The 27,705-nt window shown below is 45.4% G+C and overlaps 1 protein-coding gene across 1 annotated transcript in view; it reads right to left on the bottom strand.

Annotated features, from left to right (window-relative positions):
• Fam135b (family with sequence similarity 135 member B) overlaps positions 1 to 27,705 on the bottom strand; it is a 297,392-nt gene that overhangs the window by 64,399 nt on the left and 205,288 nt on the right. The gene's annotated exons all lie outside the window — the stretch shown is intronic.

Genomic DNA, 27,705 nt, shown 5'->3' with positions numbered 1-27,705 from the left:
TGGTTCAACATACAGAAATCAATAAGCTTAATCATATTAATAGACTTAAGAATAAGAATCATATGATCATCTTAATAGATGAAGAAAAAGCATTTGACAAAATACAGCACACCTCCCTGTTTAAAACACTAGAAAAACTAGGGATAGTAGGAACATACTTCAACATTGTAAAAGCTACATATGCTAAACCAAAGCCAACATCATGCTAAATGGAGAAAAATTCAAGACATTCCTCTTAAAAACTGAAACAAGGCAAGGATTCAACATCACCCTTGAAACTCTAGCCAGAGCAATTAGAGAAAAGAAAAAAATTTAAAGGGATACAAATAGGTAAAGAAGAACTCAAACTATCACTATTTGATGATGATATGATTCTATATCTAGAAGACCCAAAAATTTCCAACAGAAAACTTGTAGAACTAATAAATGAATTCAGTAAAATAGCAGGATATAAAATCAACACCCATAAATCAAATGCATTCCTATACATCATCGATGAATTCACTGAAAGAGAAATTCGGAAAACTACCCCATTCACAATAGCCTCAAAAAAACAAACAAACAAACTAGGAATCAATCTAACAAAAGAGGTGAAAGATCTCTACAATGAAAACTATAGGACACTAAAGAAAGAAACTGAAGAAAACCTCAGAAGATGGAAATATCTTCCATGCTCCTGGATAGGCAAGATTAATATTGTCAAAATAGCCATACTATCAAAAATGTTATACTGATTTAATGCAATTCCTAATAAAATCCCAGTGACATTCTTCATAAAAATAGAAAATGTAATCATGAAATTTATTTGAAAAAATAAGAGACTCAGAATAGCCAAAGCAACCTTTAGCAAGAAAAATGAAGCAGAAGGCATCACAATACCAGACCTTAAATTATACTATAGAGCTATAGTAACAAAACCAGCATTGGCACCAAAATAGACTGGTAGACCAATGGTACAGAATAGAGGACACAGAGACAAACCCACATAAATACATTTATGTCATACTAGGCAAAGATGCCAAAAAACTTCACTGGAGAAAAGATAGCTTATTCAACAAATGGTGCTGGCAAAACTGGAAATCCATATGCAGCAAAATAAAATTAAACCTCTATCTCTCATCCTGCACAAAAATCAGCTCAAAGTGGATCAAAGACTTAGGCACTAGAACAAAGACCCTGCACCTAATAGAAGAAAAAAAACAAGCCCAAATCTTGACCATGTCAGCCTAGGATCTGACTTCCTTAATAAGACTCCTAAAGTGCAAGAAATAAAAATCAAGGATCAATAAATGAGATGGATTCAAATTCAAAAGCTTCTTTTCAGCAAAGAAAACAATAATGTGAGAAGAGAGCCTACAGATTGAGAGAAAATCTTTACCAAATACACTTCCAATAAAGCATTAATCTCTAAAATATATTAAGAACTTAAAAAACTTAACACCAATAAAACAAATAACCCAATCAATAAATGGGCTAAGGAACTGAATAGACACTTCACAGAAGAAGAAATATAATCAATCAAAAAATATATAAAAAAGTGGTCAATATCTCTGGCAACTAGAGAAATGAAAATCAAAATTATACTAAGATTTCATATCACTCCTGTCACAAGGACAATCATCAAGAATACAGGCAACATTAAGTATTGGCGAGGATGTGGGTGAAGAGGTATGCTCGTACATTGCTGATGGGACTGCAAATTGGTTCAACCACTATGGAAAGCATTATGAAGATTCCTCAGAAAACTTGGAATGGAACCTCCATTTGACCCAGCTATCCCACTCCTCAGTTTATACCCAAAGGACTTAAAATCAGCATAGTACAGTAATGCAGCCACATCAATGTTTATAGCAGCTCAATTCACAATATCTAAACTATGGAACCTACCTAGGTGTCCTTCAATAGATTAATGAATATAGAAAATGTGGTATATATATTCAATGGAATATTGCTCAGCTTTAAAGAAGAATGGAATTTACCAGCAAATGGTTGATGTTGGAGAATATCATGCTAAGAGAAATAAGCCAATCCCCAAAAGCCAAAGGCAAAATGTTTTCTGTAATATGCCGATGTTAATTCACAACAAGGGGAGTGGGACACTATAGAAGAATAGAGTTACCTTAGATTAGATAGAGGGAAGTGAAGGGAGGGGCTGGGAGGGGATGTGGGGATAGGAAGGACAGTAGAACAAAACAGACATTATTACTGTATGTGTACATGTGACTGCATGACCAATGTGATTCCACAACATGTACCCTCAGAAAAATGAAGTATTACATCCCTTCTATGTATGATATATCAAAGTGCATATGTGCATTCTACTGTCATGTATAACTAATTAAAACAAATAAAAAAATTTAAAAAATAGATTCAAATCTGATGTGTTATATTTTTAATTGTGAAAGACATTCATTCCTCCAATTGACTCTGGAGTCAGCACTGAGTCAGGATCCATGGTACCCAGTGCTGAGTTCTGCGGTCTCCGTGAATTTGCCCTTTGTTTCTCCTAGGACTCTCAACAGGCTTCCTGGGCACACTAGCACTGCAAACACAATCTACATTCTGATACCAAACATATACACTCCCATGCGCCTCCTCGTAAGCTCCCTTTCTGAGACTGAGCACTAGGCAGTATGTACAGGGTGGGGTGACATGGGGTGGGGCAGAAGTGGCCCATCTGTGCTCAGGCCTGGACAATCACTGTGGCACACAGCTGTGACTTGAATGAGATGTGCCAATCTGAGTCCGCATGCCTACCCCCTCCCAGCACCACCTTGCCATGAAGGTGCTCAGTGATAACCTTGGCCACCTCTTGGGATGTTCTGAGACTAGGTCACAGGGAAGGCTTTCATAGAAAACTTGTATAGAAAACCAGCATACACTAGGTCTGGCTTTTACTGAAATAATCCTAGCAATCATAGAAACCAAGATCATGATACTTATGTGAAAAGCCATAGTTTACCTAAAGCTTTTAAATCAATTTTATAAGGTTTGTATCATTATTAGTCTCATTATATGGATGGAGAAACAGTGACTGATCTCTTAGATAGTGTCAGGAATCAAGTGCTTTCTATAAAAAAATATTAATTATCAAATTAATTTATCAAAATTAGTAGACCAAAAATAACCTGAATGATTTTTTAGTAAAATTTCTATCCTGTTGATGACCACGTTGCATCCAAGTCTTGCCATGTGGTTTCAGTAGCTGCATTTGCTTGGGGTTTAAGATCAGTTGTTAAACACGTGGCCACTGAAGGGGGCCAGCAGCAGAGTAATGGGCTCGTCATCAGACCCACCTCCAGACGACAACCCTGCAGGAATCCTGCCCTCTGTAGCTGCCTGGAGAGACCGGGCACAGAAGGAGGGAGAGAGGGAGATCTGGAACCCCGTTTCAGTAGTCTCCCAAACACAAGCCTCTTTTGCCCTTCAGTAGTCGGATGGAGCCCCCAGCTGGTATGCAGAGGCCATGTCACCACTGGGTTTATCAATCCTGACGTGGATACATCCTTCCAGTGCAGAACACTCAGCACTCCGTAGCCGAAAACGCTGCCCCTGTCTATTGACACATTCTCAGCTCTGGCCTTTCCATGTTCTAGCATTTACTCCCATTCAGGCTTCATTAAGAGCCATTCCCCACACGGCATAGCATTCAGCAAACTTGTTAGCAGTTGGCAACTTGCATTCTTAATATTTAATCTAATTGAGAAAACATTACAAACTCAAACAGAACAAATGATTAAGGTGTCACATCACCACAAGGTCACAGATAATCTTTCTGATGAATGTCTTCATTTTTATGGTCTTCTTTAAAGAAAGTTCTGATTTAAAGACAAAATTGCTCTTCTTCAATCTGATGTATATATGTTTCTGAAAAACAGTCAAATGTTTGCTATGCATGATATTTTAGAAAGGTAGGATTTTGTGTGTTATGACCACAGGGTCAACCTGCATTCAACATGGGCTTCTACATGGTCAACTCCATGGCAAGAGAGGGGATGGCTCAGTCCTCCACTGCTCATGTGAAAACGCTGACTCTTTGGAAAAGAGTTTTGAAATAAGCTACAGCTGATTGTGTACAAGTGTTGATAGGATTAATTTACAGAATAAATCAAATGCCTGATACATATGTGTTAAGTGTAACCTAGGGCTGATCCACAAACAGGGACTACAGCAAATTAAATAACAATTACAATTATCATAGTCCAGTCCATGATTTTTACTAATGCCACTATAATGTTAGCATGTCATCTCCTTTTTCCTTATAAGTAGGTCACACTCACCAGTTATAGGAGACAGACAGGGAGTGGGAAAGGGTAATGGTCAGGCTCCCTGGGATATTCTAAACCTATGCAGTTTCTTTCTTCTCTCTCTCATTTACATGATGCCTGTTGTTCTTTTATTGCTTCAGGACTTAGCTCCCAAATTTGGAAGAAACGTATTTTGAAGATGGGATTTGGCTTATTACTGATCAACTGTGGAAGAAGTGTAGCTCCCTTACAGCTATCTATTTGTGGATTTAAGCAAGAGATGGGGCAAGGGGTGAAAATACATGGGAATGGACTGGGGCCTGTTTAAATGGGGAAGGAACCACCTCACTAGCAGTGGAGAGGGAGCGAGAAGCTCCACTGAAGGACGAGAAGGGACTGGTGGATAGGAACCCTTCCACACCCCAGAGATCTCTGGCTGGAAATCCCCTCTCAACTGCCTCAAAGTGACTATTGAAGCACCCAGTGGTGTTCTGGATGGCTTCCTATGGAGGCCTTTCTAACCCTAAGGCCAGGGCCCAGGCATCCTCCCTGTGCCTCTCCTTGCCCTGACCTTCATTTCCCCTACACCAGCCTAGGCTGTCCCCAGCCAGTCTCTTGTCTCAGCCTGGCTGCACCTGTCCTCCTCACCTTCCTTCTGCTTACCAAGTCCTGCCACCGCCAGCCAGGCGATGGCCCCACACTTCTCAACAGGGATTCTAGTCAAGGAGCATTGATCTCATCTTGAGCTGCAGCTCCATTGCCCCAGCTCAAAGCCATTTTGATTAACACTTGCACACCAAGGCTTGAGTCATTCTATCAAGAGTGACCATCAGAATGGAGTAGAATATACATACAGAGTATGCTCAGCATGGTGCGTGAATGCATTTTTTCAAGAATTATTTATTGAGAGCTATATCTGAGCTAGGTGCTAAGCAAGAGCACTGTTAGGAAATGAAATAGCTGCCTGTACATGATTTCTGCATTCAAGACTCTCTTAGTTTAGATCATAGCACTTACCACACTGTACTGAAATCGTTCATCTATGTGATGGAGCACATAGATGAACGATTTCAGTACAGTGTGGTAAGTGCTATGATCCACAAATCCACAGATGTTAAGGCAGCACAAAGAAAGCCAACAGTATCATTCTGGGGCAACTCAAGGGAAATGACATATAAAAAATGTCCAGACCGTGTAAAAGAAATAGCCAGATAACGACAGGAGGAAGAAAATTCCAGTCACATAGGTAAAGACAAATGAAAGAAAAACCTTTTGTAGAGTAGAAAACAAAAGTGACACAATTTTAGGAGAAAGTCCATGTGGGGATAAGATTGCAGTGGAGGCTACACTTTGAGGTGTCAGACAGTAGGAAGGCCTCTGTGCTTTGTCCTGATGGTAGATATAAGATCCATCACTTCAAATTGGCCAAAGGTTAGGATGGAGCAGGAAAAGGGTTCAGAAGAAGAGCCAGGAGTGGGGAAGCTGTGTATCCAGACAAGAAACAGTTAGGATATACACCCAGGCAGGGGCCAGGGAGGGGCCCAGCACAAAACAAAGATTTGTGTGTCTAAGAATCAGCCACTGATGTTGATGAAAGAGAGAAAAGGGGATCAAAGATGATTCTGAGCTTTCTGTTGAGTCATTTCATAAGCAATGCAGATAAAAACATCTTAGGTCCTGAACAGATGGGTCCAGCTAAACAGATGTGCTAAGATTAAATCCTGATGGCCAGCTGCCTGGGCTCAAATCCTCACACCACCATTCACATCTGCCTGACCTTGGACCATATACTCCTCTCTCCAGGCCTGAGTTATAGCTGTAAAATAAAGGAATAGTTTCCACATAGGATGCTAGAGAAGTAACTCAGATGATGTGTGCAAAGGCTTAATACAGGGACAGAGAACAGTAATGATGTAATGTAATATTTTACTAATATTATTTAACTAATTGATTGAAAGATGGAGTCTGGTCTTAATAATATCTATGGGATTAAGGTTTCTACAAGTTCACTGCCATGATCACTGTGGACAATTTTCATGTAGCAAACAGAAGACTAGACTTGGAGTCTTAAGTCAAGCACCCAATCTTTACTATCTGGACAATCCTAAGCAAGCCACTACCCCCCTCTGGGTGCCAGGTTCCCATTCTCTGACATAGGCAAAGAAATTCCAGAGGTGTTATGAACCTTAAATAAAAGAAGAGGATAAAAATGCTTTGGGACATAGACAACACCACAGAACCCCAAAATCATGATGCATTTGCTCACAGTCTCATTGATAATTCTCAGAAAGAACAACTAACATAACTTGGGAGGTTTGCAGGAACTCTCCAGTCTCTCACCCTGTATCCCACCTGAGAATGACTCAGATGCTATGACCCATGCTGAGTCAAGTTTAGGGCATATTCTTAGAAGAGTGCTACAGTCCTAACCATCTTATAAGGGGGAAACTAAGGCACAAGGATACATAACTAGTAGATGGCACAACTTTACCAGGCCCTTGAGCTATGAAGTCTTCCATCTCCTTTACTCTTCAACTGTGTGACCTTAGACAAGTAACACAAACTCTAATTGCCTTAGTTTCCAGATGTGTATGATGGTATAATAATAATAACCATATAGCTGTTGTGAGGGTTAAATGAGATAATCTACATAAGTTCTGTTCGTCACCATCACTATCATCATCCCCATCATTATCATGATCACCATCACCATCCCCATCATCATCACCACCATTATCATCGTGGTTATCAACACCATCACCATCATCATCATCACAATCACCATTACCAGTGCCAACATTGCCATTCTCATCATCATCACCACCATCATCACCATCATGATCAATCACCATCACCATCATATCACCACCATCACCATCATAATAATCACCACCTTAATCACCACCATCATGATCATAATCATCACCATCATTATCACCCTCACCATCAATATTGTCATTATCATAATCATCACCATCATCATCAGCAACATCTCACCATCAGCACATCACCACCATCATTACCATCACCATCATTATCATTACCATCATCACGCTCAGCATATTACCATCATTGTCATCCCCATCATCATCACCACCATCATCAACCTCAGCACATAACCTCCATTGTTGTCATCATCATCATCATCACTATCATCATCATAATCACCATCACCACCATCATCATCACTACCATTATCATAATCATTACCATCATCATCTTTACTATCTAGAATCTGAAAAATTCCAGATAGGAATTGACTTAATTCCATTAGATCAAGAGTCTGGAAATGTCATCTGCAACTTATGTTTATAAAAACAGTAGATAAATGGAAAATATTTTATGGCTAGAATCACTTATATAATTCTAAATAGTCATATCTAGACCAAAAAATAGCATAGTTCAAAGAGCTCTTATCTTACAAGTTGGAAGAACTGATTTATACTGTATAAAATGTCCCTGGTCTCCAGCTTGCTCCTGACATACCTGGCTCCCTCATGCATTACTTCATACAACAACATTTAGTGAGTTTCCCTGTGTCTGAAGCACTGGGGATAAACCAGTCTTCAGGAGATGCACGGTCCCTTCCTTCACAGAGCCTTTGCAGCAGAGAAGATAAACTGAGAGAGTGAAGCTGAGTGAAAAAGCATGGGAAGAAGACAAGGACTTGGGATTTATTTTATGGAGGCTTTGAAATTTAAATAATTCTCATTTCTATAAAAACATTACCTTGCTCTTCCAAATGATGAAGACATATGTGGCCCTCCCTTTCCATTCCCAGTACAATGGGTAGACTTTATTAAAGGAAAATTTAGTATTTATGGAAACATAACAACTCAGATTACTTCCAAATACATAAGCAATGAGACTCTGGAGGAAAAATAAAAACCGAATCTACATAAATGTAGTTCTTTAATTAACTAAATATTATATGTGCACATGAGAAAAAATAGTAATAATTCTGCTTCTATTGTCTCTAATTGTAGATATACTTGAAGTAATGAGAAAAAATTACAATAGTATAAGGATGACTATGTGTCAGTCACTCTAAAAGCTTTAGTCATGAAAGAACCTCGAGACTCCTATGAGGCTAGCAGTGAGTTCTGTTCACAGTCACTATTAATTTGTGCAGTACAAAGAACAAGCACTTCATATTCATGAACAAGTTGTTATATAGTTTGTTAGAGCTCAAAAGACATTCTTAGAAAAAGAATTCTGGCTTCTTGATCCTTAGTTTACTCTTCTGTAGAGTGGGGCTCATACTCATGCAAGGACTGAACACTGTGAAGGACACAAGAAATTTGTTCTATAAATAACTTTCCAAAGTATGCTACAGCCACTGAGTTCACTCTGCAGAGACTGTACCTTGCCCCACTTCCCTCTAAACACATGTGTGCACATATACACACACACACACAGACACACAAACAGCAACAAGGCTGAAGACACTGCTTACCTGGCATACCAGTGTGCTCTTTGAGAAATTAAATTGTACCAAAACTAGAAAATCAAACTATTTCTAAAACTTCAACAATAAACATGAACTGGAATAAGTGGAGCCCACTGGCAGGTGGTAACAAATACCAAATGCTTATTTACCAGGCCATGGTCGGCCTGGCCTATCAGCAACTGCCATTAATAACCACTCAGCAGTTCACGAGCAAGTTGGTCTCCATGGGAACAGAAGGTAATATCACACCACTGTTCCTGGATGGATCTTTTATTATTTCAATATTTGAAAAGTGATTTTTCAAGATGATAGGAACTATCAAATATATTCAATTATGCATAACATGGAGAGAGAAAGCATGGGGTTTAGAATATTCCTTTGGTCATGCATACTTTTCAGAGAGGTAAGAAGACACTGAAACTTTGGGGAAAGCATTGAAATTTTCCCTTCTCACGTAACTCCCAGAATTGCTAAGCCTGCCACCTGCCCCTGCTGGCTTTCATCACAGGCAGCTGATTTCTTATCTTTTATTTTACAGAAGCCATTAGATACTCATGCTCAGAACTCTGGGCTCTTGGCAGGGCCCTCAGCAATCACACATACAGATCATACAATCTCCACACATATTGGTGATGGACAGTGAGAAAACACAGCTCACAGTGACAAATGGGAAGGCCACACCATCCTCCAATCCATGAATGCAGAGCACCAGTCACCCTTGGACTTTCTCTCACCCAGGCCTCCTTCTTCCCTCCCTGTGACACACTCTTGTCCTGTCCCATTCCTGATGCCATCAGAATGGATCAGTTCTCTCCCTGATTATGTTAAGGGCTTTCTGTTTGTTCTGTCGCCTCCCTCTAGGGAGGACTTTCAGAGGTGCATCTGGCACACTGTAAGTGCTTAGCTTAGCTCCCTCTAGGAGCTCAGCCTCCCGGGGGACACAGGTGGGGCACGTGGTGGTGAATGCCTGTAAGCCATTCCATACCCAAAGGTGCAGAAGGCTGACCTTGTGCCTTGGTCATGCTGATGTGTTTGAACATGTCCACTCATTTAGCTCTCAGCCCAAACCTGAGTTGTTCTTATTAACATTACGTATTTCTATTTTGTGAATGAGTTTAACTGAAGTAGAGAGAGGACAAGTGACTTGCCTAAAATTGTGTGCGCACGCACACACGCACACTCACACACACACACACACACACACATGCATATTCATGCTTGTGTGCTCATACCCACTTGTGAACAGAAAGTGGCAGAGTTGAGAGGAGAATATAAGCAGTCTGGAACCAGAGTCCACAACCGGGACGTAATAGATACTCACAGAGGTACATAATTTTAAATGTTTGGTTGCGTGGAGGGGGTCATCCTCCAACAAAAGCCCAGTGGCACATGGTTGGGTCATCCTTCAAGCCTGTAGTCCAGAGCAGAGCTGATAATTTCTTCAGAGATCAGGACAAGTGTACTTCATACGTCATCCCAAGCAGCACCTCAAGTGCCACTGTTCCTCTGGGGCACCTGGAAAGGCCCTTCTGGGACCAGCTACTAGCGAGGGGCCCAGTGGCTGGGCCTGGACGCTGGGCTGCAAAGCCAGGGCAGCAGGCCGCTGCTCATCAGCTGGCTTTCTTTGCTTCTATTTCCTCATTTTAAACATGAGATTATTAATAACCTTCCTCATAAGTTGTCATTATAATTAAGTGAGTAGATGAACGTAAAGGACTTCCAGAGGTGCATCTGGCATACTGTAAGTGCTTGGCAAGTGTGTGATAATGACAGTGGTGGTGCTGCTGCTGCTACTGAATTGAAAATAGCTTTGTCCCCAACTCCATCCCAAAGAGAATTCTAAGAAAACGCATTTTCAAAAGACGTTGGTTCACAGTGACAGTGTGGATGTCGTCGGCTAGTGGGATATTAGGAAGTGGGAAATTCAGCAACAAATAACTGCCACATATCAATGGGGAAAAGGGGACAGAGAGGGGCAGACTACTGCTGTAACCAGTAAGGACAGAGAACAGATTTGCTCACCATCTGAAATAACTACAACCCAGAAAAAACCTATGAAACAAGGGACGCAGTCACCTGACACCAGGCGGTATAGACTAAAAATCAAGGGAACCCAGCTGTTCTAATCCAGACTCTGAGGCAGGAATATGGACCTGGGGCAAGCCCCGGTGGGCTCCCTCCTTTGAGAAGTGGAAAATAGCACAGGGCAGTGGTGGACAAGGGGGAAGACTTCATAAGACAAAGTGCCAGAGCAGAGAGCTGAAGAAAACATTCCCAGAGCCCATGCAGAACCAGAAATAACTGATGTACCCACAACAGAATGGAAAACCTCACAGCTCACGGGCATTGATTGGTTAGAGAAGTCAGAAGAGCATTATCTCGGTAATTGGACAAGATCTGTCCTGAAGGAAAGGCTTCTCTCTTCACTTTGAATGCAAGACTCAGAAAGATCAAACCAATAATTCCAAATAACTGACCCTGCATCCCATAACAATGCTCAGGAGTACCCTTAAACAAACACACAAATATCCAGCACTGAAAATGGTACGATGGCAATGCCTGGCACTGAATAAAAAGCTACCAGGCATGCCAACAATCAGGAGAGACAACACAGACGGAGACTCCTAGCAAGAGAGAAAGGTGGAGACAGGGGCAGGGATGGGGGGGAGAACGAAAGAGAGAGGAAGACAAGCCGAGGGAGAGCTAAAGTAGGAAGTGAGACTGAGCAGAGCCAGTGTGTGAGAGAGACGTGCAGAGAGATGCTGAGGGAGAAGGCCAGACAGACAGGAGGGGACACAGCAATGTCCTGCTCTACTTCTTCATAACTTTTACCACAACTTTGAGCTCCAGTCAAACTATTGATGAGATTAATCTATATACCACTCAAAATACAACTCCCCCGAGGAGAGGGAATCGGTGTCAGTGACTACAGTGCCACCAATGATTAGCACCGTGCACTGGCTGCAGTGGGGTGGAGGAAGTTTCAGGGTACATTTAAAAAGAAAAGAAGCAAGTATTCCTGTCATTTCACTGACCAGAGACTACTGAGTCTCAAGAAATTCAGTATCGTATCGTGCTCAAGGACAAAAGCCAATATATAGTGGGGTTCAATTTAAGTAGGGGTATGTATTTCCTAGGACTTTCCTAGGAACCAGAAACACAAATTAAGCTTTTTTTAAAAGTCTGCTTTCAGCAACTCGTGATAAATCACTAACTGTTCAAGGAACAGTTTCTCTTAAATGATGGTGTGTGTATTGCCATTTGGGACAGTTCTGAGTACACACGGGTTCAGGAGCACTTCTGCCATACAGCAGGGAGGGGGGAGAATGGTAGGAACAAGGCTTGGCTGAGTGGGAGGCCACGGGACTCAGGGTCCCCACACAGACTGCGCCTTTCCATGCGCAGGCTCCAGGATGTGTGTGCAGGGGTTGGCTAGAGTCTGCCACTCCCAGTTCTCCTCTGAAGCCTTTCTACTTGTGTCACCTTGACCAGTTTATTCACGTCTCTGAGCCTCAAATATCATGTGTCCAAAATGTGGGTATGATGTGCCTCTCAGCTGGTCCCCGTGGGGTTCAACAGGAAAGAATGGAGAGCCACATGGCGATGGTTATTCACCCAGGTCTGTTTGCAGGATCCCTGCTGGTGGGGAATGCAGTGAAGAAGAAGGTGCTTCCCCCAACTGCCCTGGCCTAGGAGCTCAAAATCTAGTGAGCCATTGCCAAGAAAATAAGCATAACACTGAAATACAATGGTTGTGATGACAGGAATGAGCAAGAACAATTTAGATTCCAATGAAGAGCCTCCTAACATAGCCAGGAGCCAGAGGAGACATGGGAAGTTCAGTTGGATTTTGGAGGAAAGAGTACTGGTGTGGAGTTTAGAAGGAGAAATGGGAATTAGCCAGACGGAAGATGCTGGAGGGTGCCTCTGGCAGAGAGGCAGCCTGCAAAAGAGTGAGGAAGGGTCAAAGTGCAGAGATACCCAGGACCCAGATGTGGGGTAGAGGTGGCCACGACTCCATTCATTTAGACTTCTGCAATTTCAGAGATGTTGCTGAAAGCATTGGGTACTATTGTTGCAGAAATGTGTTAAAAATTTTTCAGCCCTCAGGTGCTACATTTGATGTGTGTGTAAGCATGTGTGTGTTTGTGTGTGAAAGAGGGGAAAAAAAAAATATATATATATATATATATATATATATATATATATATATATAGAGAGAGAGAGAGAGAGAGAGAGAGAGAGAGATTTTTCATTTATTCTGCAAACAAACACTGAGCACTCATTTTGCACTGAACACTACAATAAGTCCCAGTGATACTGTGATGAACGGAAACACCTATGAGACCTGGTCATATAGATGTGGCCCCATTTGTCAGGCCCACAATGGATCAGAACACAGCAGACTCCTAGGATGTCCAGTGACCTCTGATGTGGCCGTGGCTAAAATCCCTGCTCACATAGAGATGCCCATCTTTGGACAGTTCCCTTCTTTGAGACTTGTTCTGAGTAATAGGGGGAAAGTCAGCTGTTTGGAAGTGAAGGAAAGAGGGAAGGAAATGCAAAGTGAACCTGCAACGCAAGGGCAGCCCAGGCAGCTGACAGGGGCACACTGGCACAGACACACACGATCACGCCCCTCTCTAGCTGTGCAAGCACCCCTCGTGGATCCAGAATTTCTCACTTCATTCTATTTCTCCTACCTTAGCCATCCTATAAGAATCCTATCACCTATTGTTTTTCTCAATTTGTCATTTTTAACAGCTCTATAAGGCACAATTGACATACACACATCTCCCCGTGTTAACTATAGGCACTACATTTTACAGCAGATCTCTAGGATGTGTTCATCTTGCATATACCCTGTGAAAAATAACTCCTCATTGTCATGTCTCTGTAATAAATCCTTAATCCTGCAAGCAGCAAAACCTAATAGCATATACAGAAGCTTACGCGTTACAACATCTGCAGCCTTTTTCATGGACATAGGAAAACATCTCCAGGAGAGCCTTGGACGCTACTGAGCGCTGAACCTAAGTGGGCACTTTATGTGCACATCATCTCCAGCTCAGAAAGGTTCAGGAGATGAGATTGAGAACTGGAGTGACAGATTCAAGGTGTGAACACACATGTTCAACTCCTAAATCTGTACCTTCTGACCATTCCAGGAGACTTCAAGTGGAGGTACAACTCAGAATCAGAGGGAAGGTTTTAAAAATATGTATTTCTATTCAACTTTCCCATTAGCCAGGATGAATGAGATTCTTTAAGGAAATGAACAAAATATGCATAGTATTTTTTAAAAGACTCCCCAGAGATTCTGATATCCATTTCTGGTTAATAATTTTTCATTACCCCTAACTTCCAGGCAACCCCAAGGGATGGCACTCTCTGCCTGTGGCCTAGTCTCATGTTCTAACGAATTACCATAAAGCTGCCATTTGCTACTAAGAGGTAAAAATTTGTTGGACCTCTCAGATCTATGTCTATGTTAGAGAAGATACTGAGGGGCTGCAGGCCATGGAGCTTGACAGACGTGGGTTGGTGAGGGTAGACCTGGGTTTGCTGAGGTGGGTTCCACCAGCTCAGCTGAGCAAGAGACTTCCCTGAGCCATCTCATCACTGATGGAAGTTGCATGTGACCTAAGGCCAGCAAGAGACCTAGGAAGAGGTGGAGGGAGGGAAGGAACTTCCAGGCTTGTAAGTGCTGCCCACAATGCAGGTCCTGAGGTCCCCTTGGCTCCCAGGAATTTCTGCAGCCCTCCCATGGCAGCAAGTGCCCTTTGTGATCCCAGGAAGTTGTTGGACTGAGGATGGAGCGGAGGGGCCTCTAGAAAATAACTGTGTACTGACTTGAGAGTCTGCTGACTGGCTTCAAACCTGAACACAGCTACTCATGTAGGGCTTAATTTATCCTCCAGCAAACAGCTGTGTGACCTAAATGAACACACACACACACACGCACACACACACATACACACACACATGCCCACCACACTCACGCAGACATGGGTGACCCTGACACCAAATAACCACGAGGTGTTTTCATTATTGGGGAGGCATTTGAGGGTCACAGTCATAGCCTCGTGTCATTGCTCCCTTCATGCTCTACCCCTGCTATGTCCTTCTATTCCTGCAGGGGGCCTGCTAGAAACTGAGTCAGGAAAAAACCACATCAAAGGGCGTGTGGTCCTGGCACTGGAGACTCCCATGACCGAGCTCATTTTCCACCAAGCCCCTCCAGGCACAGTAAACCTCAAAACCACACCCCAGAAAAATCTGGTTTTTCACATAAGACTTCCAGCCTTTCCTAAGTATGGTCCTTTCATGTAGGGTACCTGTTCCCAGATGGCCTCAGTTACTGTCAAAGGGAGCTAGAGGATGCTGCATTGACAGATATTCCCTGAGCACTTGGTATGTGACATTGTGCACTCTGAGTTGTCACTGTGGCAAAGACCAACAGGGATCAGCAGCCTTCATGGGCAGTTTTAGGAAAAGGGGGGACCAGGACTGCAGGAGCCTTCCATCTTGAGATGGTGCCACCCTTCACAGAAGGGGGTAGGAAGCCTGGATCCTCAGGCAAAACCTTATGTATTTAAAGGGGAAAGACTTACATATTTAAGCTGAGGCCCAGATATAGGATCCCAAGACGACTGCATGGGAGGCTGGGAAATGTGCCTTCAAGTGTGCATGAATATGTGACACTCTGCCACCGTGGCTGTTCTCATTGCCTCCTACGCCCCTCTTCTCCCAGACCCAGAGGCCCTCGTGCAAGGGGAGCAGCCTTCAGCTCAGGCCTTCTCTGAATCACATTGGACTGCATGGTTCCCAGGGTCAGCAGTCTCGACATGATTTGGTATGTGACTCTTTTATATCCAGCAGACTTCACTGCCCTTCCCAGCATGAGAGTAGAAGAGAAGTGCATAACTGGAGAAGGGGAAATGAAGGGAGCCAGCAGCAGCAGCTCTGGCACACAGCAGGGCTGCCCCGGAGCTGGGCAAAGCCAAGGCCTCCAGCCAGACTTGGAAGGGCTGCATTGCTCTGCTACCAAGAGCAGCACCCCACACCCTGGTGATGTTAGAGAAAAGAGGTCCATCTGGGCTCATGGTTCTGGAGATCCCAGGTCAAGGACAACATCTGGTGAAGGCCTCATTGCTGTGGAGCCCATAAGGGATCACAGGGCAGGAGAAAGAAGCACATGGGTGTCTGTGCCTCTTATGTCCCTCTTCTTATAAAGCCACCAGGATTTGAACAGGGGAAAGGACTTTATCTGGTCCTAACCATGTCCCCAAAGCCACCTAAACTCCATAGAAAGATTAAGTTTCCACCTTCTCTAAACCTTATGATGGAGTTTAAATTTCAACACACAAACCCTTGGGGAACCCCCTCAAACTACAACAAACCACAGCAGGTCTCTTGGTTATACACAAATTCGGTGCTGGTAGGACTTCTTGGTCCACAACCTAGACTCATGTCATTGTGTCCCCTGGATCCCCCTGCCAGGAGACTCCTCGTTGTGATTTTTCTTACTCTCCTGGCCTACTCTAGGATGGGCAGTAGTTAATGCAATCTTTTGGGGGGCTGCCCAGCAATCCCTCCGCCAGGGGTCTAAAAACAATGGGTCCAACTGATCATGCACTGGAAACTCTAAAATCATGAACCAAAATAGCCTCTTTACCTCTACAGGTATCTCAGACATTCTGTTGTAGTGTCAAGTACCAACCCAAGAACACCACAGCCTTCAAAACCCATCTCTAGATCTGTAGCACTGAAAGCTCATCAGCTTCAAAGAGTCAAAAGTTTTTATAGTTCCAAGCTGGTGGTCTCTTTGTATAATTTACTAAAACACTAAGTAACCCTCAATCTATTTGTTTCTGGCTTCTTCCATATTTTATTAAACACATGAAAAGTTCTTACATTTGGCTAATTTCTCTGATTTTTCTGCCTCCTAGCCTCTTAGGTATGGTGCCGTACACCTGTTATCCCAGCAGCTCAGGAGGCTGAGGCAGGAGGATTGCAAGTTCAAAGCCAGCCTCAGCAACTTAGCAGGGCCCTAAGCAACTTATCAAGACCCTGTCTCAAAATAAAATATAGAAAGGATTGGGGATGTGGCCCAGTGCTATGCACCCCTGGGTTCTAACCCTGGTACACACACACAATAAATAAATAAAAAGAAGAGAAGAAACGAAAAGAAATGGCAGTGGACTGCAGCCAAGTGAGAGGGTAGGCAGTGGGGTGGGGTCCACGTCACTCTCACTGTGCTTGGTTTGTGTGTTGAAATTTAAACCCCATCATAAGGTATGGAGAAGGTGAAAACTTAATGCAAGAGTTGTTTTTTTTTGTTGTTGTTGTTGTTGTTTTTATTTGTTTTTCCTTCTGTTTTTTTGCAAAGTCTAACCCAGGTCTGTGCATTTCATGAGCGGATCTCCCCAGTGGTATCTCCAGGCCAGGCTCTCTTCCTTTCTGCAACTACCAACAGAAATACATGACTCCTGAGGTCTAGTAAAGGGAAAGAGAGACCAGAGGATCAAGCATGGACTGGGAGAGGCTTGTGTCACTTGGCCCTCATTATTTGCCAGAATCTGGTCCCACAGCTCAAACCTAATTGAATATGTGTCTGGAGACGTGGTTCTCAGGTATAGGAGTGGATGGACCTGGGGACTGTCTCACCAGTGTCCCTCCTGCCTACCCCAATTCCAAGGCTCAGCAGTCAATGCCCCTTCTGCATGTCGAGCTCCTTGCTGCAACCACACGGCACAGAAACACAGGAACAGGGTTTGGGAACCTCAAAATCCTGCCTCCCTCATTGGTGTCCCTTCCACTGAGACCTTGTTAAATAGAAAAGGCCCTCTCCTTTGCCACCAAACACACCCTGGGAGCACTCTACAGCTGGGGGGCGAGAAGAACCACATGGAGAACCAGCTTTCCATTCAAAATCAGGACTAGGTACTGCCTTCAGCAGGAAGAGAGACTCTGGTTCCCACAAAGCCACCAGCAGTGAAACTTCTGTGCTCATGGAGTATTTGCAGATCTGCACAACACTGAGCCTACAGGGACAGCACGCACACCTGTGCAGCACGCTGTCTCCACATACAGGGAAGGTATGTGGTGAACCACTTCCCAGATTCCCACCTGCCCCCTTATGCAGGCTTAGAACACAGCACAGTCCCAGTCTGAAATGACAGTCAATCCCGTGCTCTCCTCTCTGTCCACCCAAGCACCCGTGTGGAGAAGAACCATCCTGTCCTCAGGCAGCCCCTCTTTGCCAGCTTCTAAGTGGACTCCTCGTTGAGCCATTGTCACAAACACCTGTGTGTGGGATGGCGACTGGAGCCCTGTAAGACCGCGTGGAGAAGAGGCTGCTGGAATCTGGCTGCTGAGCTGTACCTGGCTGTCACGGGAGCCCCAGGGTCAGCCGTCCTCCTATCTATGGTGCCCAGACTTCAGGGTCCTGCAGGAGGCAGCTCCTGTCCACCACAGCAGCCTCCTGTCCTTCCCTCACCCTCCTGGTCATGAGGGCCTGGCCCCGCTGCCTGTGCGTCCTCCACCTCTTTCTCCTTTGCTTCAGGGATCTCTTGGCCTCACTCTCCCTCCTCCAGAGTCCCAGCAAACCCACAGTTTGTCTTTGTACTAGCCAGAAAGAGGTTTCCCTCTCAGGTGGATGGATTGGAAACCAGGGTCCCTCCTCAGCGGACCCAGCCCTATTGATGCACAGTTTGGTCATGCAGACTGGGCAGGATTTCAGCCCCTGCTCCTCTGCTCTGCCAGGATCCTTGCTGTCGTATGTGACCGCCCAGCCCCTCCTTCACTTAGACACTTCTCACTCATTCTCCAGGCTACAGCCTAATTCTTCTTCCTGAGGTGCTCCCCTGTGTCTCGCAGAGCAGACAGTTCCCTGTAGTCACAGCTCTGTGCTCAGGACAATGAGTATTAGGTAAGAACTTGAGTTTTCTGGCTCCTTTCCTCCCTGGCAACAGGAGGAAAGGAGCCAGAAAACTCCTTTTCTTTTTTTGCTTCCAGCTAAATTCCTGAGTTGTGGCACACGGCGCAGGATAGATGGCTCCATCAGTGCTTGGACAAAGAAGGCTCAAACCTGAGGGAGATGCTGTGGGCAGCCTTCACGCAGGGACAGCTGGCTCTGGAATCTCTGGGTTTTCTCCTCTGCCGGCCTCCTTCTCTGCTGACGTCATGCATACTGGTTATTGAGCAAGTCCATGACAGAGACGGTTCTCCGAGTGCCCTGGCTGAGATGGCATGAGATGGAGGACTTTCCCCAGAGGCCACCTCTTCCAGGCCCTCCAAGCAGACTCTGGCTCTTTTGGTCCCTACTCTTGATTCCCACTTCCTGTTGCAACATCCACACAGGACAATGTACGTGGCAGGAAAACTCGCTGTCTCACTCCCAGCACCCCTCATCCATTTTCTGATTAAAACTCTGGTTGTGACCAAGCTTGTCATCCGTTTGCTGCCTTGAGCGAGCGGTGCTGGCTCACCCCAGGAAAGGAGAGAAAACCCCCTCCAGGCGACTTCATGGGGAATATTGAAAGGCATAATCACATCCTCCAGGGATGCTCCCAGGTGCAGCACAGGGAGCAGTCAGCAGGCTCAGCGGAGACTGCAGAAGCATCACGGAGAGCAGATGGAGTATCAAAGAGTGCCTCGGCTTTCCAAAAAGCCTCCCCAAGAGGGGGTGACCACAGTGGGTTCTGAAGGACAGAGGCGCTCTTCAGGCGGACAGGGTGATGGGAGAGGTCAGAAGATGTAAATGCCTAATGAGGGTCATCCATCCAAAAGGAGCTTTCAGCCATTCACACTTCATTGTGAATCAGGTTTGCCAACTGTCCTTATTAGAAAGCTCGCAGCCCTTGACAGAAAACTACCAGATCCACTTCACCACTCTCGGGCCAGGGCAACAGCTTTGCACCTTGTCTCTGCCCCACTCCTCACTTGCTTCCAAGCATTAAGAAGAAGAATCAGATAACCTGTGTGTGGTTAATCTGGTTTATAGGGTCCCCATTTTCAAGATTCCTTGGGCTTTTAGGGGCATCCTGTGGATCCTGTGAATCGTGGGATTATGTGGAGTGACCTAAGCCAGCCCCACAACAAGGGACACTACCTGGTTCTGCCACTATGTGACTGCTGGGGCAGGAGGGCTGGGGCGAGTGGACGCTGCTGCTCAAGGACTGAAGTTTCACTTCTGCAAGGTGGACCGGGCCAGCCATGACCGGCTGCTCAGCACTGAGTCTTCACCTAGCACCTTCTGGGCAGTTAAGGTCGTGTTAAAATGGTAGATCTCAAATTAAGTCTTCTTACCAGAAGTGTCAAAGAATTTGAAAAATAGACACTACCAGAAAAGCATTAAAACACAAGTTATTTAAAGAAAAAAAATGTTAGATTTAAAAAAGCTTTATATTTAATCATTTTTGTTAGATTTTAAGAAATAAGATGGCAAGCACTATGGTGCTTTTCCCATTACAATAAATGGTTTAAATTTTCTCATTAAAGTGATTGTGATTTAATAAAATCCTACAAAATCAATAGCAAGTTTCTATATGGTGCACAGGCTGTGGTGGTCTTTGAATCTATAGTAGTTCCCATTAATTTCCATAAGAATTCAACATAATTCCACAGGTCATTTCCTAAAGAGCCACATAAATCAGTGAAAATAGGCTTCTCATGCAAAAGTGTACTGCTTATTTATGTATCACCTTTTTCATTACTGAAAACTGCCTTAATCGCCCGTGACCTGCAAAGCTGAAAACATCACACCTGCGAATTTCAAAGTACATTCCACAGCGGCAGTAGCTAGAACAGCATGGTATTGGCACAGACAGACAGGAGACCAACTGTGCAGAATGGCAAGCCCCGCCAAAATCATTAATGTGCACACATTCGGTATGTGTAGCACATGGATAGCTCTTTTCCCAAGAATCAAACCTCAATAACGTGATTTTTAAAATAGTAAAAAGCCAAGGAATAAAACTGCTCCTATACAGTCGAATGATTTTTTGATGGGGTACCAGGAACACACCATTTGGAAAGAATAGTTTCTTCAACAAATAATGACTGCAAAACTGGATATGCACAAGCAAAGGAATCGTACTGGACTCAGATCCCACACCACACACAAAAGCAGGTCTGAAGTGGCTTACAGAACTACACATAAGACCCAAGCTGCAAAACTGCCTGAAGAAAACGTGAGGAAAGCTCTGTGACACTCATCGTGGAGGAAGTTTCTTGGATGTGACCTTGAATGCACAAGCAACAGAAGCAAACACAGTCAAACGGGATCACAGCCAGCTAGCACTGTCTGCACAGCAAGGGCGACAGTCGCCAGAGCCAGAGGAACCTGTGGAGCGGGGACGGCACCTGCCGGCCACATACCTGACAGCGAGTGACTATCCAAAACCCAGGAGGAGCTCCTACCGCTTAATAGATTCTGAAGGTGGGCCAAGGAACTAAACAGACCTTGCTCCAAAGTGGATACACACAAATGGCCTGCAACGGAAAGATGCCCAACGCCACTAATCATAATGGAATTAATAAACCACCTTGGACCCCACGTGTGGCAGGGCTGTTAGCTGGGCACAAAGAAGAGAGATGGAAGGGAAGAAAAGAAAAAGATACTAAGTGTGACCAAGAACGCGAAGCGTCTGGAATCCTGGGCACTGTTGGTGGGGCTCTAAGTTGGTGCAGCTACTATCAGAAATAATACAGAGGTTCCTCAAAAAAAAAAAAAAAACTAAGAACTAGTGTGTGATCCAGCAACACCTCCTCTTTTTTGGGGGTAGTGAGTACCATATATGTGTGTGTGTGTGTGTGTGTGTGTGTGTGTGTTAGAGACAGAGGACAGAGTATCACTAAGTCGCTAAGTTTATTAGGGTCTCACTAACTTGCTAAGGCTGACTTTGAAATTGTGATCCTCTTACCTTGGCGTAGTGAGCCACTGGGATTACCGGTATATGCCACTGCACCTGGCCAGTAACACCTCTTCTGAGTATATATCCAAAAATGATTTCAGTGAATATTTCAAGGAGATCTCTGTACTCCCAAGTTTATTGCCACATCATTCACAATATTCAAGACATGAAAATGACCTCGGTGCTCATCAAAAGATGGGTAAAGGTGACACACATCACGGATAAAATGGAATATCATCCAGCCTTACCAATGAAAGCAGTCCTGCCACGATGACCCTGAAGGACATCCTCCTATGACCCCTGACCTTCCCTGGGTGCCAACCATGAAACATGTTTTTCACAAATTTCAAACAGTACATATCTTACACTCAACCGCCTCCTCCACACAGGAACGCTCAAGCAGTGCTCTCCCTGGTCATGCCATGCCAGGAGCCATGTCAGAACCTAGGGCCAGATAGGGGACCGAGTTCCAGGTTCACATCTCCCTACCTTGGTGAAACCATCAAGGCTGATGGTTATTTCTACAAACAGGAGTCAATAATGAGGAGTGATAATCCTCTCCCAGGCCTGAATTGTGACTCTCCTGGGTCCCAGGTACTTTGATCTTGGTGGGCTTCTTCATCCATAAAACAAATATATTTTAAAAGCTTCTTTTAAAAGGGTTGGTGTAAGGATATGTAGATTAGGTTGGATCATATTTGTCTTTTGTCTCATGAGTGAAAAAACATTAAAATATTCTCTTAGCCCCTAAAACTGTTGTTCCCTGGGCATTGTGACTCTTGTGCCTGATGCTAAGTGGCTATGGTGAGTCCCCAGGTGAAGGGGAAGCAAGTGCATCCCTCCCACCTCTGTGGCATCCATCGCCAAGGGAGGCCTGCCTGTGCCAGCCCCTCTGCCCCTCTGCCCCCCCAGGCTCCAGGATTCAGGTCTTCCCGATACTGCTACATCCTGGGTCCCAGACACAGCTGATGCTTGCTTATCACCCATTAGTGAAGGAAGTAATGATGGTGTCTCTACTTTCAGAGATGTCACAGGCCAGAAGCCACACAGTGACATGTTTAACAGGCACATGGAAGTGTGTGTCTTACCTGTGCCACTCAAGACCTCATGGGAGGGATCCAGGATACACAATAACAGGCTAACATCTATCCCAAGCAAGGGCAAAGGACTCTGAACCCACAAAACAGGGGTAAAAGGGTAAAAAGGAGATCACTCCTGGGAGAGGGGACATTCCTGCCTGGGAGTCAGCCCTGTCCCTCAGTTTCCCTCCTGGGCCTGTCCCACCACAGGCACCCTCCTGGCAATGGGGCATGGGCCATCGTGACACAGGGCTCGGAATGGAAGGGGCTTTGTGAGACTACGCTAAGCTCACCAGGTAAGCAGGGCACGAGCATTATTCCCTCCAGAACGTTATTGTTCTGCAATTTTCTGCAGTTCAACATAAAAGGAAAATGACCTCAGAAGAGTGACCGTGAACTATGTCAATGATGTTTACTCCTGTGTGTGGGAAAAAGCCTTCCAAGTCGAGCAGAGGACAGGGGATTTCACTTCAGGGTCAGCTCTAGCCGCACTAGTCAGTGGCACACAGGAGATGATGCCTGCCCTGCCTTAGGGTCTCAGAGGCTGGAGAGATGGGCTCATCTTTTATCAGGTTCTCCATTAACCTGGCAGCCAATGACTGGGGTTGGGAGATTGCATCACATTCCCCAGGTCAGGCCACCAGCTTGGTCCCCCTCAGTTGTGTGCCTGCAGAGACCTGACCCAGCCTCTCTGTGACTCCAGTTCCCCATCCGCAGAAGGAACACAAAGGTCACTGTGTGAACCAAAGGAGTCCATATGCACAGATAGCTTAGCAGGGACCTTGAGGGAGAGGAGGCATTCAAAGGTGTGCTCCAAAATGATCATCATCAAACTTTGCACCCTTGTAAGATCTGATCTTCTAATCATTACGTTGTCTCACTCTGGATCCCAGGGCCCACTCCTCCCCACGGCTCTGCAGCACCCCATGGGGGATTAGCATTAGCTCATGCTCTTCTTGGCCCTTCCCAGGGCTCCCCTAGTGGTGCCTCTGCACCAGGGGCCATGCCTCCCTCTGCACAGTGGAACCTTACTTACTTCAGACCCTGCAGGGAGAATGGGATTCTCCTGACCTGTCACTGGACTCTGGATCTCCAATAAGGGCCTGTCAGAACAGGGGATTTATCATATGTGTGGGTGGCTGTGTGTTAACTTGGCCCAGCTGTGATACCCTGCTATTTGGCCAAACATTTCAAGTGTTTCTCTGAGGACATTTGGTAGAAGATTAACACTGAAGTCATCAGACTTTGAATAAAGCAGATGAACTCCCACAATATAGGTGGGCCTTATCGCAGTCACAGGCCCTGGTAGAAGGAAGACTGACCTCCCCCAAAGCAGGAGGAATTTTGCCAGTAGAACGCCTTTGGATTTGAAAGCAGCTCTTTCCTGGGTCTCCTGCCTACCAGCCTACCCCAAAGATTCTGGACTTGCCAGCCTCTACAACTGCATGAGCTAAATCTTAAAAATAAATATCTTTCTCCCTATGGGGGTGGAAAGAGATGGCATCACACTCCCTGAATTAAAACTGTAGCTTTAACTGGAGATTGATTCTCTCTCTCTCTCTCTCTCTCTCTCTCTCTCTCTCTCTCTCTCTCTCTCACACACACACACACACACACACACACACACACACGCACACAGTGGTGGGGAGCATGACATCCTCTGGGGTCTGCTGCTGTGGACCAACTGCCCAAGCTGTACATAGCAGTTCCAGGGGGATTTCAGTAAAAGCAGCAAAGAGCAGGAGGAGGCTCCTGGAAGATTCCATCCAGCTCTCTTTCTACACCTTGGAAAACTGAGAGTCAGAGAGGGCAAGGGGCTGGAGCTCACACAGCAAGCTAACGCAGAAGCCAAGAACAAAACGGCATTTAAGATGCTTGATTCAAGGTCCTGCCCACAAGACCACACTGGGGCTGGGGCTGTTGCAGTAAGAGTTTATTTAATTATATGGATAAATAATAAGGAAACAATATCAGCAGAGCATTTCTTGGGAATTTTTGTGCCAGGGTCTATGTTCTCAAGGCCCTTATAAGGTGACTCCACTTAATCTTCTCTCAACCCTTCAAGGCCTGCATGAGTATCCGCATTGGCAGATACGCTGTGAGGCAGAGAGGGTCAGTGCTTCCTCTGGTGCAAAGCTGACAGCTGGAGGTGGGAGGAACAGGAGCCCTGCTCCAGCAACTCTGAACACAAAGGGTTTAACACAGAGGGTGCAGCAGCAAAGAGCAGCCATCAGGAGAAGGTCTGTGCTAACCAGAGGGGCACAGCATCATCACCTCTCATGATGCCTTGCCAATCAGCACGTTTTGCTGCAAAACTAGTTTTGCAAACACCTCTGCTGGGACTGGCTTCTTCTGAAGGAAGCCCCTGTCTAATCCTCCAGCGGAGGCTGCAATCTGTGCAGATTCCAGCGCTATTTGCTAATGCTCTGGGCTTCTCGGAGATTTGGTGCATGGCTCCCAGGGGAGTGCGGGGTGGATTTCATTCTCTGCTTGGCAGCCTTTGCCAGGTGGGAAGGCTCAGGGTGGGCGCACAGCACTGAATTATAGTTGGAGGGGACCCAGATGGAAAGTGCTCAGGAAAAGAACCAAGTCCTGAAAATAACCCATTGAGCTAAGTTCCATGGGCAAATTCAATGCCAAGCACCCACAAATAAGCCATTCTACCTGACTCTTACAAAAGACAGTCCTGTCAGCTTTGACACACATCCCCAGAAAGAGCCAAGAATAGGAAACAACAACACTACTATACCATATCTGTACTGTATTTGGAGCCTGGTAAGTCTATTTCTGTAATGTATTTTGTTGTTGTTTTCTTTTCTTTTCTTTATATTTTGGGGAGGTACCAGGGATTGAACTCAGGGGCACTCAACCACTGAGCCACTTCCCCAGCGTATTTTGTATTTAATTTAGAGACAGGGTCTCACTGAGTTGCTTAGCATCTCGCTTTTGCCGAGGCTGGCTTTGAACTCACTATCCTCCTGCCTTAGCCTCCCGAGCTGCTGAGATTACAGGCGTGGGCTACCACACACAGCTATTTCTGTAATGTTTTTACACATGTTAACTCTGAAATCTTCTCTGAAGAAAAGACATTATTCCATTTCACAGTTGAGAAAACTGAGTTTCCGCAGGAATGAATTAGCTCCCAAAGTCCCACAGCACTGATCATAGCTGGCATCTGCCCCAGAATCTTCTCTGAACCATATTAAGACAGTGTCCAAGTTGAAGACTGGACGAGGCCATGCTCAGACATGTCATCTGTAAGAGTTCAGTGGGCTGAAACCACCCACAATGTGCATCACATGCCAGCCCTAGGGTGCCCTCCATCACCCAGGGCAGCTGCACAAGGCCCTCAGATGTCCATGGAGATGTTCATCACCCTTCAGCTCCTTCCCATTAGGATCACGTCTGCTACCATACACAGCCAGGATGGGTCTGAGTGGCCCACAGACTAGACTGTCCAGTTCTCCACATGACTGTGACCATACACTTGTGCCATTCACTCGTCCCCCCTTGCTCAAGCACAGATCGCATCCTCCGCTGGGGGAATTAGACAGGTGCTTCCTTTAGAAGAAGCCAGTCCCAGGCCTGGTGCTTGGCCCTGGGGATGGTCAGCTAATGAGATGGTCTCTATTCCCACCACTCTGAGCCCCAGGGAAGGAGACTGAGACTTCTACAGCCCTGGGGAGAAGGTGTTCATCCTAGGAAGTCCGAGTGCCTCATGCAGTGCTGACCTCTGAGCAGGCCCTGAGCACGTGCAGGGAGCAGAGGGCCTTCAGGGAAAAGGGCTGATCGTATCGTTTTCATCTGCTTTTGTGGAACCGACTAAGGACCTCAACTTGGGAAGCAAGTGTTTAAAATGTTTCCAATTGAGCTGTGACTATTGGGTCACTGATATCCCAGGCCATGTTCCCTAGAAAGCAGTCTGAGCTGAAGACTTTAGGTGGGAGGCCTGCTAGAGAGCTCTAGGGTACAGCACGTGTTACTGGTGGGGTAGGACTGGTTGCAGGGAAAACTTAAACTGTGATATATTCACAACACTTCAGCCAAGGCCTGAGGATCTTTGCAGAGCAACTGGTCCCACAGAGTCGGCCATCAGTGCCCCAGCGGCAGGGAAACTGGGGGACAACTAGGGCTACACCTCGGCCTGGACATTCTGCTGTAGACCTTCAGGGTGTAGACAGGAAGATCAGGCTTCTCCTTGTGGCCTATCCCAGGTGGGGAGCCCTCTCATGTGTGTGATGTAGTAAAGAGAGCCCCCTCCATGCTGGTAGGCTCACTGCTTTCTAGTCAGTTCCTCAGTCACTCGGTGACCCTGTGTTGATGCTGGGGACACCAGGTTCTGGAATATCAGTGGTCACCCGAGGTCCTGCATCTATACATTATGGGATTCACCTGCAAACTGATCCTATGTGGCTCTAACATCTGCTCCACAGCACACCAAGTCCTGTGCTGCTTCTACTTCCCTGTCCCTCAGGAAGACCTTGGTAGCCCTTCTCTCTGCTTCTCAGGATCTTGAGAACACTGGACACAGCAGCCAGAGCCACGTGGATCTGCAATGGGCAAATGCTGTAGGCTGATCTCCCAGCCAGGTCTCAGAGCTGGGAGAGGTGATGTTGGAGGTGAGTGAGCCAACATGGTGCTGTTACTCAGGACAGTCTGAGCATAGAGTCCATCTGCACAGGAGGATAGAGCACTCCTGGGAAGTGGCCGAGCTTAGAAGGCCTTTCACGCTCATGCCACGGGCCATGAGATCATTAATTCCATATGTCAACTTGTCTAGGTCATGGGTGCCCAGAAATTTGGTGAAACATTGTTCTGGATGACTGTGAGGATGCTTCTGAATGCGATTAACATGCGAACTGGTAGACTGAGTAAAACAGATTGCCCTCACCACTGTATACTGTGCTTATCTAATTCACTGAAGGTCTGAATAGAACAAATGAGAGAGAGTCAGTGAGAGAGCATGTTCTCTCTCTCACTCTCCTTGATCTGTGATTTTTTAGTTCTTA

The sequence above is a fragment of the Marmota monax genome, unplaced genomic scaffold (assembly GCF_021218885.2).
Source record: "Marmota monax isolate L192 unplaced genomic scaffold, Marmota_monax_Labrador192_F-V1.1 WCK01_AAM20220418_F8-fsc00073, whole genome shotgun sequence".
In the NCBI taxonomy this organism is placed as follows: Eukaryota; Metazoa; Chordata; class Mammalia; order Rodentia; family Sciuridae; genus Marmota; species Marmota monax.
The sequence above is the reverse complement of the archived record's forward strand: the minus strand, read 5'-3'. Positions and strand labels throughout refer to the sequence as shown.